Source organism: Aquarana catesbeiana, linkage group LG01 (genome assembly GCF_042186555.1).
Source record: "Aquarana catesbeiana isolate 2022-GZ linkage group LG01, ASM4218655v1, whole genome shotgun sequence".
In the NCBI taxonomy this organism is placed as follows: Eukaryota; Metazoa; Chordata; class Amphibia; order Anura; family Ranidae; genus Aquarana; species Aquarana catesbeiana.
The window spans coordinates 893,108,522-893,117,144 of NC_133324.1; positions in this window are offsets into that span (position 1 = coordinate 893,108,522).

Consider the following 8,623-nt stretch of genomic DNA (forward strand, 5'->3'; position numbering starts at 1 on the left):
CTAATCAGGGTGTGGGCACGGGCACAGGGGCTGCACATGCGCACAGAGAGGCTGAAATTTATGTGGGGTTTTTTTTTTTTTTTCAGTTTGTTTGCATCCCCCCAAAAATTTTGAGCACCAGTCGCCACTGAACTAGAGGGTCAGTGTGTTACTTTTGCCGGGGCTGTTTAAGGCTGGGTTCACACGGATGCGGTCTGCTGTATCCCATGTCATTTGTACAGGAAGCTCACACGATTCCTGTACAAATTACATGCAAATTCGCACTGGATCTGCCCAAAAAATGTGCAGGACTTCTTCCTTTTTTTTTTTTTTCCTCCCCCTGCACTGCATTTGGATCATATGGGTGCTCGGACCTATGCTATCCGATTCCATAGTTCACACTGCATTCTGCAAATCGATTTGGAGGTGTCATTAAATTTATATTGACAACCGCAGCGGTTTGCAGAGCACAGTTGTACTTCCTGCGATTCTGGTGCGGTGTGGGAACTGCACAGGAATCGCTGCGGTTCCTGCACTGCATCAGTATGAACTGAGCCTAAAACGCGGTAAAATCTTTACCGCTTTACTTTTGCATCAGCCTTTTCACCAGGCTGATTCATACTACACTGGCCTTAGCTTAGTGACTCAGGAATCCAGTTAGCAGTTCTTCCATCCAGTCTTTCGGCGGATCCTCACAATGGATGCCAGCATGTTACAGGACATGGGGAGGAGTCCTGGGCACCCTGTCACTGCAGTGGAATAGTTTGTTGGGAGTCTTGTTTCCTGATCAACATCCTGGAACTTTGGGTGATTTGGCCGTTCCTACAAAGTTGGACAATCCTAATGGAGGGACATCCAATCCAGATTCAGCTGGACAATGCACTGGTGGCGGGGGGTACATCACATCCTTCCCCAGGCAGAACTTTGTTCTAGCTTTGTCTACCATTCCAGGCATGAACAACTGGATAAGCAGGACATTTCCCTTTGAGAGATATGTAAACCCTTACCTTGTAAAACAACCCATTCCGTTTAAAATCTAAATTTAATGGCAAAACATATACTTTTTTTAATATTCTTTATTTTCTTTTTTCTTTTCTTTTTTCTAAGTGATCACTTGACCTCTGTTCTCAGCTGCTTAAGAGGTTTGGATAGCTAGCTGTGGAGAAACAGCAGTACACTTGTCTCCCCAGTGAATGGCTGTGCAGGGGGAGGGGGTGTCTTTGCCATTGGAGAACAGAAAGACTGTACTCCCAGCACAGATAGAAAATGGCTACCACTGGGGAAGAGGGGGATCCAGGGCTGGCCTACAATGGGTTTTTTTTTTTTTTGTTTTTTTTTGCTAGTCTCCAATCCTGTCGCCAACACTATCTTTCTTGTATCTCCCAATGGACTTCAAGAAAAGGATTTCACAGCGAGTACAAAAATCCTGTTTCCATGGAAAGGTCAAATGCACACTCATCAATATTATGGAGACACTTAAAATGGACAATATAAAAAAAAAAAATGACATGCTGTGTTAGTAGCACAAGAAATTTATTGGGAGTCAAAAAACTATTATTTTTCCACTTTCTTTTACACACCATGCTGTCCAGCAAAAAAAAAAGGGATGGGGCAAACCATATCACTGTCTGGGGTGCTTGCAAAGGTCTGCTTTTATTTATATGGTTAAAAACTGTTTTCTAAAAGTAAACAAAACATTTGTTGCTGTACCTGCTTGATTGTTAGCTGAAATTTTAGGCTTTGGATTGTTTTGTATGTAAAGTTTGTTTAAAACTTTGTCTGAAGTAAAGCCTCTTTAAAAAAAAAAAAAAAAATACACTCTGCAAGGCAAAGGCATAATGAGCTAGTATATATAGCATACTAGCTCATTATGAATTACCTGAGATCTAAGCCCTGGCATCGGCCCTCGTTCGCCTCCTCCGACGCTGCCATCTATCAGCACTGTGACTGGCCGGAACCGCGATGATGTCACTCCCGTGCATGTGTGCTGGTGCCGCCACGAACGGCATGAGAAATGGTACCGATGTCTACGGCGCATGCCTGCAAATATCTCCTAAACCTTTTAGGTTTGGGAGATATTTCTTGCACCTACAGGTAAGCCTTAATCTAGGCTTACCTGTAGGTTAAAGTGGTTGTAATGGGTTTACAACCACTTTAAAACTCCCTGTCCACCAAAGCATACCCTGGTCTGCATGGTAAGAAGGCTGCTGTCACAAGAAGAGGGGGGTCAAAAAAATCTACTGGCAGGATGGAGAAGTAATAAAACAATGTAAAGGGGGGAGAGAGACAGGGACTACTGTAAACAAAAACTACTGTTGATGTTACTGTCATACAAGACATTTGTGATTTTGGATTTTCTACCTTAATTCATCAGTGTATGCAGGAGTTGCTATTCTTGCATATGTTTAACGAGTTTGCTTTCCTTTCTTTCCCCTACAAGTCTACTTATTATAAGGGAAACGAGGACCATGTTTCCTGACACTTTTTAAACTAGGTGTTCTATGATGCCTCTTGCTAGCAGTGGTACACAATTTTGTGAGCAGAATTCTTAAAGGAACAAAAATGTTGCTACTAGTTTATGTGCAGTGTCGTAAAAGTATATGAAAAGTCCCTTTACTACTACTACAAAAAAAAAAAAAAAAAAAAAGTCACTTGGGTGTATTACTGGGAATACAGAAACCGCTAAATTGTATTGTTTTACTGGACAGGAATGTGGTGGTTTACCATGCATCCACCTTCATTTTATGTCTTCAGTTAATTTGCAATTTTTACATACAGTATTTATTTGTGGATGGTATTGACCTCTTTTGAGAGCCAAAATTGTACATAAATCTCCACTTTGCAAGAGTCAGTCTTGACCTCACCCCTTTATTTATCCCAAGCTCTCCCTATTGCCTTCTTAATGTGAGTGGTGATCTTAGTAGAAGGGTTGGGTGAGCTCAGTTCTTACATGGAAAGTTGAGGTTTGCATATAACCTCAGATCTCTGGACCTGCTAATGTCACTCAAGATTACCTCTGCCTGTGTATTTTTCATTATATTCTCAGTTTGCATTGCCCAAATATTAAAAGGAAAACCTGGTATAAGTCACTAGAAATATTCAGGGATGTGATTTTTTATCATGCTAGCAAGGGCCTGTTGATTTAATTCATTGTCACAATGATCTTTTATATGCGGCTTCATTCAATTTTTTTTTTTTTTTTTTATGGATCTGTTCTAAAGCAAAAAAATTATATAGAGGTCAATTCACTAACGTTGACCACATCTGATAACACAGTCATGTGATATATTCGCATAAATTATCACATGCGGTAAATGAAGTCCCATTCACAAAAAAAAAAAAAAAAAACGATTATGCGATATTTACCGCAAAATGAAAAATGTGCCGATAACTATCATTTAAGAAGCTCACAAGTCCAATTCACAAACGGACCAGAGAGTAAAAAAAAATGCGATATTTACCACCAGTGTTTTTGTCAAAAAACAGCGTGGGGGTTGGGTTGCTAAGAGGTTGGCCTGGTTCCCTGCTGACAGCTGAATGTAAAATCCAAAATCCATACCAGACCCTTTAGCCGAGCATGCAGCCTGGCAGGTCAGGAAGGGGAGGGACTGGTGCATGCTGGGTCGATGATGTCATGTGGTGGGGCGGTGCCAGCAGGTAATGTTGCCAGGTAAGAACTGTCAAACGGCGCAGGAGGCATTCGGTGGTCAGCCACCCCCACGAGCAAAGCTGTTTTTTTTTTGTTTTTTGTTTTTTTCTCTTCTGGGTTTGGCGGTGCAGCAGGCAGTGTGATTGATGATGGATTTACATCGGGGGACACTTTTTTAATAAAGGAATTGTTAAAAAACTGTGTATTACTTTTTGACAGTCTTTTGGTGAATGGGTAGGTGTACTCCATACTCCTTCATATAGGGGGGGGGGGGCTGGGATCTGAGGGCCCCTTTGTTAAAGGGGTATCCAGATTCTGATAAGCCCCCTGCCCGCAGACCCCCACAACCACCGGTCAGGGTTGTGGGGATTAGGTCCTTGTCCCCATTAACATGGAGACCAGGTTCTTTGGGGTGAGGTCAGAGCCCCCCCCCCTTTTCCTGACCTGCCGGGCTGCGTGCTCGAATAATGGTCTGGTATGAATTTTGGGGGAACCCCACGCCGTGTTTTTTTTTTTTTTTTTTTTTTTTTTTTTTTTTTTTTTTTGTGCAGGTTCCCCTTAAAATTCATACCAGACCTGAAGGGCCTGGTATGGACTGGGAGGGAGGCCCCACGCCATATAAATAAAATAAAAACATTTCTAGTGCTGGCAATTAAAATGTCATTTTATTCTTTTTTTTTTCTTTTACAAATGTAATTTTTGCTGTAGCATGTGCTATACATGCTATAGATGGTATGCATGGGGGGACCCTACACCCCCCCCCCCCCCCATACTTTTTATTTGTCGGCATGGTTTTTTTTACATTCGCCTGTCAGCGGGTAACCCGCTGCTAACTCATCCATTGTTGAGGATGCGGCAGCCGGCTTCCCGGTCCACTCCTTAGCAACCAGTACAATGCAGTAAATTACCGCATGAAAAAATGCGGTAATTACCGCTAAATCGAACAAATGCAGCGTTTGGTATTTAAAGCTAAATTTTTAGTGAATTGCACTTTCAAAACGACTTTACCACAAACGTTATTTTACTGCATTTTTTTGGCATTTGGCGGTAATTAACTCGTGAATTGACACCACCGTTCTTTTCAGCCCTTTAACCCCTTCATGCCTAAGCCTTTTCTGAATTTTGTTGCTTACAAGTTAAAGCGGAGTTCCACCCAAAAGTGGAACTTCCACTTTAAGCACTCCTCGTCCCCTTACATGCCACATTTGGCATGTAATTTTTTTGGGGGGAGAGGGGTGGGTGACTAGTTTTGAGTGGGACTTCCTGTCCGCCTAGGCGACTCCTCCTCTCACCCTAGACGGCACCTCCCTCTCGGCAATCTTCTGGGACACGTCACAGGTCCCAGAAGATTGCCTGTCCACTCGGAGAGCGCAGCGTGGCTTGCACATCCACAGTGCGTGCCCAGCCGTGAAGCCGCAAGCTGTCACGGCCGGGTGCCCACTGTTTCAATGGAGGCGCTGCGGAGAGGACAGGGAGAGGAGCGAGGCTCTGTGCGGCCACATCGCTGCACCGGGGGACAGGTGAGTGTCTGTTTCTTAAAAGTCCGGAGCAACACTTTTTTTAGCTGCTGACTTTTAATAAACCAAAAAAAAAGCCTGGAACTCTGCTTTAAAATCCATATTTTGTGCTAGAAAATTACTTAGAACCTCTCAATATATATCTAAATAAAAAATAAATATATATATATATATATATATATATATATATATATATATAATTTTTTTTTTTTTTTTTTTATAGCAGAGAGCCTAGCAATGGCGATCGTTGCAAAATTTTATTTCACACGGTATTTGCAACACTCAAGTATTCAACAAAAACAAAGCAGTAAATTTAGCACAATTTTTTGGTATAATGTGAAAGATGATGGTAGGTCGAGTAAATAAGTCTGTAACATGTCACGCTTTGAAATTGCGCACACTTGTGGAATGTCGACAAACTACAGTACTTAAAACCTCCGTAGGCAATGTTTTTAAAAATTTCTACAGGTTACCAGTTTAGAGGTACAGAGGAGTTCTTGTGCTCTAATGATCACAGCAATACCTCACATGTGTGGTTTGAACACCATTTACATTTGTGGGTGTGACTTACGTATTCTTCTGCACGCGATCCCAGAGGGACGGGTGATTTAAAGTTTTTTTTTATTTTTACACTGTTTCTTTAAAAAAAAAATTCTAATCATTTTTATTGCTGTCACAAGGAATGTAAACATCTCTTGTGTCAGTGATAGGTACACTTTATGGAGAGATCTGGGGTCTAGAAGACCCCATATCCCTCCTTTTGCACTTAAAAGCATTCAAAACGCCAAGTTTGGCAGTTTTGAATGCTGTCATTTTTTTAAAAATCTGGCACCTTTTAAGTCTTCAGTAAACTAGGGTTACTAGATCCGAGACCCGATCAAAGCGTGCAGCTGCAGGCATCACCCCTGTACAACTCCTTCAAGCCGAGGCTGCATATTTGTGTATGGTCGTCGTGAAAGGGTTAAAGGTGTATTCCAGTCAGATTTTGAGGTTTTGGATTGAGAAATCCTTTACACCAAATGTTAATGTGAGTGTTACTAAACCCACAACAGTAAAATCAGTCTGTATATGCAGTAAAGCATGCTTCTTCTACTCACTGTGGAACCTAAGTGGTTAATCCACGGCATTGTGTAAAAAAGCTGTTTGATCCTGTCTCCTCTGATCCTCCCCTTTTACTGTCCCTAATCCATCTGCTGCTAGAACAGAGCCTTGGAGGCACTCTGCACATGCTCAGTTTGGTGTATATTGTTTTTTTTTGGGGGGGGGGGGGTGCATGTGATCAGCACAGGGCCATTCAGCACTGTCCAGACAGAGGGTCAGGGGTCATGCAGCCCCAAAGAAACATGAAAACGCCTACAAACTTTAACCAGTGATTGGCTGGACTTTGGTAGAAGTCACAAGACTGCTATATACTGCTGCTAAGAAAAGGTATTTAGCAATTTATATTTACTAAAATAATTGCATTTCCATGTTCTGTGGACTGTGGGACACCAGATATAGTGCATGCAGGGTCCTGGGTTTAGTAACACTCTAAAGCCTAATTCCAGGAATAGTATGACTAAATAGTTTGTTTGGACCAAGTATGTCCTAAACAAACTATTTCCTTTACTAGTTGATGCAGCTGTTAGAAATATAAAATGTTCAACAGAATATGGCTCTACCGTGTTTCCCCGAAAATAAATAAGACCTACCCTGATTTTCGCGAAGGGCTGCAATATAAGTCCTACCTCGAAAATAAGCCCTAGTTTAAAGTGCTGGTAAAATACTAGAATCCACTCTATTACAGTAGTATATAATGTAATCTGGGTATGTTTATGTAATCTAATTGTGCCACATACCTTCTTATAGTGCCATTTGGCACTCAGCTGATCTCCTGCTGCTTTCCTCCTTTCATCCCAGCTGTCAGCGGGGGATTAGCTGATCTCACGCTGCTCTCCTCTTCTCCAAGCTGTCAGGGTGGGGTCTCGTGCCCCCCTCCTTCTGCAGCGCTCTGGCGGCTCACAGAAGCCCCCAGCGGCGCTATAAGAACGTATGTGGCACAATTAGATTACATAAACATACACAGTTTACATTATATACTGTAATAGAATGGATTCTAGTATTTTACAAGCACTTTTACATGGTTCCACAGGGGATTCCTGACAGGCAGGGAGGGAGAGGGGGAGAGAAGAAAGCACAGGGCAAGATAAGAACTACCCCAAAAATAAGCACTACTGTGTCTTTTGTTGCCAAAATTAATATAAGACCCAAGCTTATTTTCAGGGAAACACAGTAACAGATGAAAATGAGGATTTCTGTGGACCTCTAAGACCAGCAGTAAATCCTGAAGAAGAAAAAAGGGGCTTCCAAGGAGGCACAGAGAAACAGTTGCACCAATAAATGTTTGACCCATCTATCTCCGCTCGGAGCTGACAATGCTGATAACTGCTCCCTCAATATATTGTAACTAAGTCTAAAGCTGTTTGTAGAAAGTCTAGGGCAGGGATATGCAATTTGAAGACCTCCAGCTCTTGCAAAACTACAAGTCCCATCATGCCTCTGCCTCTGGGTGTCATGCTTGTGGCTGTCAGAATCTTGCTATGCCTCATGGGACTTGTAGTTCTGCAACAGCTGGAGGTCCGCTAATTGCATATCCCTGGTCTAGGAGATCTGCCATTTTCGGAATTAATATAACGATAGTCCTATCTTTCGCCAAGGGAAAGAACCCTTTTCCACACCAGATGATAGGTACGATTTGTGAAAGGTTTTCATGGTTGAAGCATTGTCGGTCACTGAAGAAGCCAGACTGGATACTGAGGCTCTCCCTTTCAATAACCATGCAGCCAGGTTCAATCTGCGAGGCTTGGGATGATGCCAATATTTCTGAAAAAGTCTTCCTGCACAGTGAGTGGTAAGGAGGTACTACCATCTTCTGCTTTAACAGAGTGTACCAAGGCCTCTATAGCCAAAATATTACCATGACAATTGGTCTCCAGGACTCTCTGCAGATCTTCAGGAGAGGTTTCAAAATCAGTGGTGTTGGTGAAAACACATAAGCCAGGGTGAAATTCCAGTTGATTGAGAAGACATCCTGGACCACTGCTTGAAGATTGAAAAAGCGGGAAAAAAAAAAACAAAGGAAGACAAGCATTCTCTGGGGTTGCCACCAAATTTGTTTCCAGTGCTCCCCATTTCTTGAAAATTAGTTGAAGATATATATCTGTTAGAGTTCAATCCATCTGGTTGAAGACATAGGGGGTTATTTACAAAAGGCAAATCCACTTTGCACTGCAAGTGCACTTGGAAGTGCAGTCGCTATCAATCTAAGGGGTAGATCTGAAATGAGTGGAAGCTCTGCTGATTTTATCATCCAATCATGTCCAAGCTAAAATGCTGTTTTTTATTGTCCTTGCATGTCCTCTTCGGATCTACAGCGACTTTACTCCCAAGTGCACTTTCACTGCACGTTCAAGTGCACTTGCAGTGCAAAGTGGATTTT